We start from the raw sequence: 9305 nt of genomic DNA, 5'->3' as shown, positions 1-9305 counted from the left end.
AAGTGCAAAGATGGGTCACCCATGTGGCAATGCCTACTGCCTCTGCCTTTGCCTCCAAAAGATCTTCCCTTCAAGACTCATCACAAAAAATCTCCCCATGCCTTCAATCACGTATTTCTCTAAAAATCTATGAAAATATAAAGAACATGTGAATATTTTGGTGTAGATAGTTGAGAAAATTTAAAAAAAAAAAGACACTAAAAAGAGATGAATCATGAATGTCTAATGCTTAAGAAAGAGAAGAAAACTCACCAGGCAGTCACCAAGTTCCAAAACTAAAGCTAAATTAGCTGATGAAGAAAGAAAAAATTGGTCCAAATTTTTTTTTTTTTTTTTTTTTGGGACTGTGAGGACAGAGGACTGGAGTTTTGGGGGCTAGTAGGCAGCAGTACCAGTGCTGAAAGTGTACCAAAGAAGACAAAACAACCAAGTTCCAAAACTAAAGCTGAACCAGCCGATGAAGAAAGAAAAAATTGGTCAAAAAAAATTTTTTTTTTTTTGGACTGTGAGGACAGAGTCTGGAGTTTTGGGGGGTGGTAGGCAACAGTACCAGTGCTAAAAGTATATCAAAGAAGCCAAAAAAAAAGAATAAGAAGTAAAAAGGGATAAGGGATTCTGTGGGTCAAGGTGGGTTTTTAGAGAGGGAGAGAAAGTATAATTTTTTTGTTATTTGGACTTAGAGAATTTAAATGAAGTGGGCCAACAGCTTTTTGTTTTATTTGGAGTACCTAAAACTAAAGCTGGGGCTGGGCTTTGAGAATAGTTGAGAAGTGGGTAGGGGGGGCGGCTATCCAATGTTGGGGGGGCCCATTTATTTTTTCTTCATAGTCTAATGGAATTTTTTTTTTTTTTTTTTTTTTTGTAGGGGCCACGCCCCCCCCAAGCCACTACGTGGCTCCGCCCCTACGCCAAGAGACAGGTCAGTCTATTTCTGATTTTTATTCTCAGACTTCTACTATGTGGGAACAACTCTCTGCTACAAATCATCCACTAGTGTGTTCTAAGGACATTGAGCTCTTTTGTCAAATATCAGGATCGCCATAAATTTATGCACTTCATAATGGGTTTACGTGAGGATTTTGAGCCTACTAGGGCTTCACCGCTTAGCCGGTCTCCTACTCCTTCTCTTGATGCTGCAGTCAAGGAGCTCATTTCTAAGGAGAACTGTTGGCCTACTCATCACATGTCATCATCTGATCATGTATTAGCTACACCCTCTCCACAGCCTCCCATTGCTGCATTCACTGCTCCTCCACGAATAAAATCTGGGCGTCCCACCTCTCAGTCTTCCAAAGGTACTCACTGCGAGTTTTGCCGTGCCAAAGGCCATGACATCCTAGTTTGTCCAAACTGCAGAAATTTGTGCAAGAGCGGAATAAAACTTCTCTTCCTCGGGCAGCTGCTGTATGTCCTTTAGATCCATCGGTTCCTACAGGTCCATCTTTGGCTTCCTCACTTACTACGGTTGATATTGAGGCAGTTGTTCAACAGGTTTTATCCCGCACTTCCACTACCCTTTCTGTCACCTCAAGTAAATAACCTTGGTTTTTTTATACTGCATGTTGTAACCATATGACTCCTGATGAATACCAATTTTCTAATAAGGCACCCTTAGAACATCCAATCACCATTTACACTGCTGATGGAACTCCTATGCCTGTTAGTCATAAAGGAATAATCTACTCTCCTTGTTTATCCCTTAGTGACACTTTTCATATCCCAAAGTTATCCCTCAATTTGCTTTCTATTGGTCAACTTTGTGAATTAGGCGTAGATCTTCTATTTACTAATCATGGTGTGGATGTGCAGGATCCCTAGACATGTCAAGTGCTTGGGACAGGCCATAAGGTTGGTCGCATGTTTGAGGTTCATGACTTGAAAATTCCTTCACAAATTGTTTTTGTAGCTGCTACCACTGCCACCCCCTCACCTGATCTATGGCATGCTCGTCTTGGTCATCCATCCTTATCTCATCTTTAGTTGTTAGCTTCTCAAGGTCATTTAGGTTCAGTTCAGTTTCAAAAATTTGATTGTACTTCTTGTCATTTAGGCAAACAAACAAAATTTCCTTTTAATAATAGTGACTCCTTTTCTTCTATACCTTTCGATCTTATACATTTTGATATTTGGGGTCCTGCACCTATTCCCACTGAAGGGAATCTAAATATTTTGTCATATTTGTGGATGATTTTTCTCGATATATTTGGATTTATCTACTTCACCATAGGTTTGAACTTGTGTCTATTTACCAAACATTTCATAAAATGATTAAAACACAGTTCAATCGTACCGTCAAAGTCTTTCGATCAGATAATACTCAAGAATGTAATGATAAATCTTTTCTATCCTTTTTAGACAGTCATGGTACCCTTCCTCAGCGGTTTTGTCCTTACACCTCTCAACAAAATGGTGGTGCAGAAAGAAAACATCGTCACATTCTTGATGTTGTCCGCACCCTTCTCATTTCTGTCTCTCTTCCTGAGCGCTTTTAGGGTGAAGCTGCACTCACTACTGTGTACACCATTAATCGTATTTCTTCACCAACTACACACAACAAATCACCATTCGAGCTTCTCTATGGTCAAACTCCTGACTACTCCTCTCTTCGGGTTTTTGGTTGTGCTTGCTTTGTCTCTCTTCCTCCTCATGAACGAACAAAGCTCCAACCTCGTACTCATTTCTGTTGTTTCCTTGGTTATGGTGTATCTCAAAAGGGGTTTTGCTGCTATGATCTCATTTCTCATTGTCTTCGTGTCTCTCGTCATATTGAGTTTTGGGAACAACGTCCTTTCACAAGTTTTCAGCAGTTTCCTGCGTCCTCTTTCTCAGAGTCTCCCATTTTTACTAATCTTTTCCTCCCTCTCTATCCTGAACTTGTGGAGGATTTTTCAACATCGGCTGCCTCTCCAGACGACTCATCTCCGGTTCTATCCCCGGCATATGACTTGCCTGTCTTGGATCCTGTGGCACCACCCTCTCCTGAGTCTCTTGTTGGTCCTAAATTTCGACATTCCACTTGGGTAAGCATTCCTCCCCTTTATCTCACTGATTATCACTGCTTTTTTGCTCTTGCCACCCTCTATGAACCTCACACCTATCGTAAGGCCCATATTAACCCTTTTTGGTAGCAAGCTATGAACGAAGAACTAGATGCCCTTCATAAGAATCACACTTGGGATATGGTTGATTTGCCTCCTGGTCAGTCTGTAGTAGGTTGTAGGTGGGTTTACAATATCAAGAGCAAGGCTGATGGATCTGTTGAACGGTACAAGACTCGCCTAGTTGCCAAGGGCTTTACTTAGGAGTATGGCATTGACTATGAGGAAACATTTGCTCTTGTTGCTCGTCTTACATCTGTCAGGTGTCTCATTGTTGTGGCTGCTGTTCGCCATTGACCTCTTTATCAAATGGATGTGAAGAATGCTTTCCTCAATGGAGACCTCCATGAAGAAGTGTACATGCAGCCACCCCCTAGCTATCCACACTCAAGTAGTCAAGTTTGTCGCCTTCGTCATGCTCTTTATGGCCTCAAGCAGGCTCCTCGAGCTTGGTTTGAAAAGTTTAGCTCAGTTGTTGTTCAGCAAGGTTTCACTTCGAGTCCTTATGACACTGCTCTCTTTGTCCGAAGATCCTCTATTAGTATCACTCTTATTCTTCTTTATGTTGATGATATGATTATTACTAGAGATGATTCTGCAGGTATCCGCTCTCTTCAGCACTTCCTTAGTCAGCATTTTGAGATGAAAGATCTGGGCACTCTCAGCTATTTTCTTGGGCTTGAGGTTACCTCATCCTCTGATGGATACTATCTTTCCCAAGCTAAATATGCTTCTAATTTTCTCTCCAAAGCCGGTATCATTGACAACAAGACTGTTTCCACTCCCTTAGAATACAAAGTAAAGCTCACACCCTTGGATGGTAAACCTATATCCGATGCTACTCGCTATCATCAGTTGGTTGGTAGTCTGATCTATCTCACTGTTACTCATCCGGATATTTCACATGTCATGGGTATGGTTAGTAAGTTCATGGATGCCCCTCGTTTTGTCCATTATGCTGCCGTTCTTCGGATTCTCCGATATGTCAAGGGCACACTTTATCATGGTCTCCATTACTCCTCTCGATCTTCTCTCGAGTTTCATGCTTATTCAGATGTAAACTGGGCAGGTGATCCAACTGATCGATGCTCTATCACAGGTTTCTGTTTCCTGTTAGGTACTTCTCTTGTCTCGTGGCGTAGCAAGAAGCAGGATGTGGTTTCCCGTTCCAGTATTGAGGCTGAGTATTGTGCCCTTACCGACACCACTTGTGAGCTTGTTTGGTTTCGCTGGCTCTTGGCTGACATGGATGCTCTACAGCCCACTGCCACTCTTCTTTATTGTGACAATCGTAGTGGTATCTACATTACTCATAATGATGTCTTCCATGAACGCACCAAGCACATTGAGATCGACTGCCACATCACTCACCAGCATCTCAAGAAAGGAAATCTCAAGTTGTTCTCCATCTCCTTTGCTAACCAACCTGCTGATATCTTCACCAAGACTCACCCGCCTGGTCGTCTTCGAGATCTTATATCCAAATTCCAGTTGGCTTCCTCCTTACCACCTCGAGTTTGAGGGGGGATGTTAGTGTATAGTTTAGACTAGTTTAACCCATTGAACTTAGCCCAGTATACTGTACTTGTAGTTTACTCATATTACTTGTACTATTATACATGATTATACACACATCAATATACAAACTATCCAATCTTTCTCTCTCACTTTATATTGTTAACAGTTAAGAATTTAGTAAATAGTGAAATCGATTGAGCGATTGAATGTGTCCCTAAAATTATTATTATCTACTTGAGCATTACCTGTGTGCCTAGTCTAGTTGTTGCAGTTGAAAGGAAAAAACGGAGAAGATGAGCAAAGATTGACCAGAACATGGTTGTTTATGTTTCCTTAAACACGAAGCCTTTGCCTAATAAAAAAAAAATAGTGATTTTTATTTCTTTATTGATTAAAAAAAAAAAATGGTCCCGTCCGAGGTGGAAAAACCAGACAACGAAACATAATAAAAAAGCGCGAGAACACGGGAGGGAGGGACATAAATAAATAATAAATAATAAAAGTACAATAGGCGAATGCCACGTCATAACCCACACGTGCGCTTCCTGAAACGCTACGAAATATATTAGGAAGCCTCTCTTCTGTTTTATTCTCTCTTTCTTCTCTTCTACTCTCTCTTTTTCAGAGCTAAAATAAAAACCCAAAAAAAAAAATTTTTTTGATTACCATATTAGGTTAGGAGAACAAAACCCTAGCTTTTCGTTGCCCTATATAAATAAATTAATATATCTGATCACAGACTCTGGAAAAAAAATCTCTAAAAACTTTGTATTTTCAGAATTTTGTATATTTTTTTGTTTGTTTGTTGTTGTTGCGAGACGGCAATGGCAGCGGCGACGGCTGGAGGGAGTACGGAGGCGGCGGCGGTGGGGAGTGGGGCCCAGTTGAGCCCGAACATGATTGGGAACCCATCACTGTACGTGGGGGATCTGGATGCGACGGTGGACGAGATACAACTGTACGACCTGTTTAGCCAGGTGTCTCAGGTGGTCTCCATCAGGGTTTGCAGGGATCAGAATCGCAGGTCCTCTCTTGGCTACGCTTATGTCAATTACGCCAACGCTCAGGAAGGTCTGTTCTATTCATCCCAATTCTCTTTTCTCTTCTTTTCTTCATCATCATCATCATCATATATATTTGATTATATGTGAGACACGATCACATTGTTATAGATACGTATATATGTATGTGTATAATATGTGCACGTGGATTTTTGGTATTTCTGTGTGTCTCTGTTTCTGTGCGAAAAGCTGCGATTGTTAATTCAGTAATTTAAAAATAATAATAATAATGATTTTTGGTTGTCAGTGAATTGTTGTATTGCTTTATTTTATTTTAATTTTTGTGTTTTGGGTATTTTTATTGTAATTATCTGGATATTGAGCTTTGGGCTTGATCAATTTTGTTAGGTGCCGTACTCATACTCTGTATCGTGTCCGTACTTTCTCGGTTTATGGTTACATTTATTGGGTTGATTCTATCGTATATTGTTCAATTACCTATAGAATTTGTTCAATTAACTATAGAAATTGTGTGTAGTATAGTTTGTTCCACTCTCCGTTAAAAGTTATCATGATTTTTGAGTGAAGTTGTGGTGTGTCTTTGTGTTAGAACCTCTTTCCCTTATGTATGTGTTTGTTTCTCAAAAAAAAAACCTATAAAATTTGTTTACATGTTTTTTTTATTATTAAAAAAGTACTACTTTTTTGGTGAATTCTGATAGCATTATTTTTGGAATTGAGAACGATGTATGTTTTGGCTTCATAGTTTTGGACCTTTTTGGAATGAAAGGTTTCATTTTTAAGGTAGATTATATGTTTTTTTTTTTCATTTTTATTTATTTATTTGGAGAATTTCATTTTAGGCTTATAAAAAAATGTTCCTTTTCTTTTGGGGAATATTCTGAACTTTTTTTGGGGATTGGTGGTTTGCTTGATATGAATTTTCACTGTTTGTAATTAATTTCTTTCTGAATTTTAGTTTTTACCAACAATATATTTTTCTTAAACTAGTAGAAATTAATTTTATTTTTCTATTATTAAATGATAGAAAATTAATTTGTTTTCAACATATAATACTTACATATATATTTTTTTATATTATATGCTTGCCATTATACAGAAAATAACTGTAGAGTTGCGCTTAGTTACCAAGATTTTTGGTAGTTTGAATTCAACTATGCATTTTTTTTTCCAATCAAATTCGTAGGATTTGCCCCTTTTTTTTTCAAAAATAATATTCCAATTATGCTCTTGGAAACAACAAATTAGTGAGTATTTACCTGTTTTGTCTCTCTTTATTGGTTTCCAAATTAATGTTTGTTTTGTTGCCAAGCTTAGCATTGACCCTGATCTGTTTTCTTAATTGCAGCTGCTCATGTTATGGGGAACTTGAATTTTACTCCTATCAATGGGAAACCTATCAGGATTATGTATTCTCATCGAGATCCTAGTATTCGGAAAAGCGGATATGCTAATGTTTTTATTAAGAACCTTGACACATCAATAGATAACAAGGCATTGAATGAAACTTTTGCTGCCTTTGGGAATGTACTTTCTTGCAAGGTGGCCGTCGATAGCAATGGTCAGTCTAGAGGCTATGGGTTTGTACAGTTTGAAAATGAGGAATCAGCACAAAATGCAATTACGCGATTGAATGGTATGCTGATAAATGATAAAAAAGGTCTATGTTGGACTTTTTGTTCGACGTCAAGAAAGGAATCAACAAAATGGCTCACCAAAGTTTACTAATGTTTATGAGAAAATTTTGGCTGAAGCAACTACTGATGAGGACCTTAAGAAACTTTTTGGCACATATGGTACAATCACAAGTGCAGTAGTTATGAGAGATGCAAATGGGAAGTCCAGATGTTTTGGTTTTGTAAACTTCCAGAGCCCAGATGATGCTGCTGTTGCAGTTGAGAAGTTGAATGGGTCCTCTAACAGTAATGACAAGGTTTTATATGTGGGGAGGGCTCAAAGGAAAGCAGAAAGGGAGGCCGAGTTGAAGGCCAAATTTCAGCAGGAAAGAATTAGCAGATATGAAAAATTGCAAGGTGCTAATTTATATCTAAAAAATCTTGATGACAACATTAATGATGATAAGTTGAAGGAGTTATTCTCTGAGTTTGGAACAATAACTTCATGCAAGGTATATATTGTTTTTAAGTGAAGTGATTTTTTCCCTTCTCTCCTGAATCCCAACTGGTCCTTGGTGGTTTTATCTGTGAGTCAATTATAATAATTGTTTTCTAGTAGTAACTTTTTGTTTGGCACATTTTTATTAAATATAATTAGGTAATGCTTGATCCACAAGGTCACAGCAAGGGATCTGGTTTTGTGGCCTTTTCTACTCCAAAGGAAGCTACTAAAGCTGTAAGTTACTAATTCATTTTTGTTTTTCTTTAGGGTTTCTCTCTCAAAATTCTCTCTGAAAACTCTTTACATTTTGTGGGTATAAGCGTATTTATACTGGTGTGTGTTTGAAATGCGAAAGGTCAGGTTTGTAACAAACAAAGTGGTCTGGCAACTCGAGCTCGTGATTGGAACGAGTCGCAAGTTTGAGTCGCGAGCTAACGGCTTGGCCAGACTAGAAGTTTTGTCCTGTAGTGTTCTAGCTGGCATGACTCTTCAGCTCCCCTGCTTGCTACACACATGTGCCACTTTTGGCGACTCGCCAGTCGCGAGATTCAATCGCGAGACTCTTCTTAAGTGCATACTCTTGAGCTTTTCTTCACACTCTCTCACGCACTACCCTTAAGTGATTCCCACCTAAATACAGGGTTTCTAAATACTGAATTACAAGCAAATTTGGCATGGAATAAAGCCAACAAAATGTTTGAATAAATTCAACCTTACAATTTCATTATCTCTATGTACATGCTCACAAACACATATACAAGTAACAACCACCATTTTTGTCATACATATTTATCAGAATGGTGGCAAGAAGAACATCTAGCCAAAGAAACAGAGGGCACGTTGAACTGCAAAATAGAAGAAGCTAATAAACTACATGTAGCTTTTGTATATGTGTTACTAAACGACTGTAGTTTAGTGTAGTTATAGATAGAGACGTAGAGTGTTAGTTACACATGCTTGGCACATAAGAGAGAGTAAGTTTGGTAATGCTGTTTATTCTGTTAATCTCTTTGTTTCAGCTGTAAATATAAAGCTGGTGTAATTCCTTGCTAATTAATCAAAGTTCATTTTACCAAAACTCAATCTTTGATAATATTCTTAGAGAAGTGATACGTCTATAACATTTTTACAACAAATCATAAGTGGCAAGTTGTTACTAGTTGTTATTGTTAGGACAAAAAAGTAATTTTAGTGTTAGTTTCAAATTTGAACCAATAACAACTAACCACCTGTAATTTGTTGTAAAAATATTGTAAAATTGTTATAAACGTAACATCTCCCATATTCTTAACATGAGTTCACTCTGACTAACACAGAAACAAACACACAATCTAAGCTGTGATACCAAATTACCACACAGAAACAACCAATTCTACACCACTCTCATTGTTGGACATTCACCAATCACCATACAGGTGGACCCGGCCCTATTAGGAAACCCAGTCCTTTAAGACTGAGTCCAAGCCCACACACTTAAAAATCCAACCAGCCCATCAGCTTTACTTAAAATACCCATACACGCCAAGCCCGATCAGTTTCTTAAAACAAA

General features: G+C 38.4%; 1 pseudogene; it reads left to right on the top strand.

The window, feature by feature from the left end:
- Positions 1 to 5478: 5478 nt before the first annotated feature.
- Positions 5479 to 8781, top strand: LOC126694181 (polyadenylate-binding protein 2-like; annotated as a pseudogene).
- Positions 8782 to 9305: the final 524 nt, after the last annotated feature.

Source organism: Quercus robur, chromosome 8, assembly GCF_932294415.1.
Source record: "Quercus robur chromosome 8, dhQueRobu3.1, whole genome shotgun sequence".
In the NCBI taxonomy this organism is placed as follows: domain Eukaryota; kingdom Viridiplantae; phylum Streptophyta; class Magnoliopsida; order Fagales; family Fagaceae; genus Quercus; species Quercus robur.
Note: the sequence above shows the minus strand (reverse complement) of the source record. Positions and strands in the feature narration are given on the sequence as shown.